Source organism: Diceros bicornis, chromosome X (genome assembly GCF_020826845.1).
Source record: "Diceros bicornis minor isolate mBicDic1 chromosome X, mDicBic1.mat.cur, whole genome shotgun sequence".
Lineage (NCBI taxonomy): Eukaryota > Metazoa > Chordata > Mammalia > Perissodactyla > Rhinocerotidae > Diceros > Diceros bicornis.
The window spans coordinates 93,633,961-93,636,139 of NC_080781.1; positions in this window are offsets into that span (position 1 = coordinate 93,633,961).

A 2,179-nucleotide genomic window follows, 5' to 3' on the forward strand; every position below is an offset into this window, starting at 1 on the left:
TCCCACACGGTTTACACAAAGCAACAAACACACACTTGAACCGAGAGCCGTAAAATAGTCCCTGAGCAAGGCGCCTGAATTGACGGTAAACACGGGGTGTACTTTTCAGTGGATACTCTAGATGGTAGCATTGTGCATATTATTCTTTCACTTCTTTTTATTGGTTTCCTAATGCTTCATTTTATGTATCAGGAACGGCACATGTGTGGAGGGGAGATAGAAGGTGAAATATTAATTTTCTATTAATAGGAATCCATAATGAGGTAAAAATTAATAACAATATAAAAAGTTTCCAAAATTCTATTGCTTCTCAAGCCAGTTTCTCATCTCTTTTCCCCATTGCTCAAATTCTCAGAATTGCAGTCCACACCATTGACTCCACGGCCTCACCTCCCACTCATTTGCCAACTCTTTACCATCTGACTTTGCCCTCTCCTCACCCGGCCCTTTTGAAACCATTATTTCTTTAAGATCTCCGGTGGTCTCCTGATTCCTAGACCCAACTGGCTCTTCTCAGGGCTCATCCTAATTCATTTTTCCGAAACATTTACAAGGTGATTACCCCCTCCTTTTTTTCTCCCAATTTTCCCAACTTCTTTATTTTGAAAATTTTCAAACCTATAAGAAGTTGAAAGAATACTACAATGAGCAGCCACATCTCCTTCACCTAGCTTCACCAGTTAACATTTCACCATACTTCCTCCATCCCTTCTTCTGCCTCCCTCCGTCTCCCTCCTCCCTTTTCTCTCTCCAGACATCATGACACTCTAAAGACTTCAGCATACATTTCTGAAGTTGAGGATATTATTGCACTTGAACCCTAAGTTCCTCAGCGTGCATCTCCTAAGAATAGGATTATCCTCCTACAACACTCTTCTTGAAACCCTTTGCTGTCTTTGCCTTCCCTTGGCTCTCCTTCTACCCCTGACCACACCTTTCTGGATGCATAATACAGAGAGGGGGGGAGGGCAATGAAGAGTCTGGTCCCGCTTCTGCCGCAAACTAGCTTTGTGCTTTGAAAAGAAAAACATTTTACTTAATTATGAAAGTAATATAAGCTTACCATAGAAAACAGGGAAAATACAAAGTTTAAAGAAAATAAAAAGTGTCTAAACCTACCATCTAGAGATGATTACTCTACATTTTTTTTTTACTATTTCACAATGCATAATATATTTTCTATAATTGAGCTAGTAGAATAGATAAAACGTTCTATCCTGGCTTTTTTTCACTTAAGGTTGAAAATAAGCATTAAAAATTCTTCATAAAACATTTTTATTGGCTGCATATTGTTCTATTGAATATAGTCTTGAGGAAAAAGGTACTTCCTTTTTAAAAATGAGCAAAGGGCTTAAATAGACAATTCACAGAGGAAAACAAATGGCCAAAAGTTCATGAAAAAAAGTGTTCAGCTTAACTAGTAATCAAAAATAATTTTAAATTAAAATAAGACACTATTTTCACCTACTAAACTAGCTAAGATGTTTTAAGAAAAAAATAATAACCAGGGTTGGAAAGGATAAGGAAGAATAGATACTCCACAAACACTGCTGATTAGAGTACAAACTAGTATAATTTTTTTGGATAAAATTTAGTAGTATATAATTTTAAAACCTTAAAAATATACGTATACTTTAACCAGCAAATACACTTGCAGGAATTTATTCTAATAAGATAATCGGATAATTGCACCACAATGTACACACAAAGATGTTCATAGCAGGGGGATTTATTAGAGATTGTTTCTAATTTTTTTTTATTTTTCTAAATAAAAAATAACATGGAATTAACTCAGTAAATTATGGCACAGTGACACAACAGAACACTAAGCAGCCATTAAATATATTGTTGTATTAACTATTAATAGAATTCTGAGGAAATAAAATTATGTGAAAACTTTGATATTCTATGTTAGACATTTCAATATTCTTTGAGATTTTTTTCCAATGAAGACTCATTACTTCTGTAATCAGTAGGGAATAAATATTTTTTAAATGTTATAGAAATATATTCATTAGCATGAAATATATTAACAATAAATTGATAATTGAATAAAGTCATTTATAAAAAACATGCATCGCATGATGCTATTTTAACACCTTTAATGAGATAGAATTCACATACCATAAAATTCACCCATTTAAAGTATACAATTCCATGGGTTTTGGTATAGTTACAG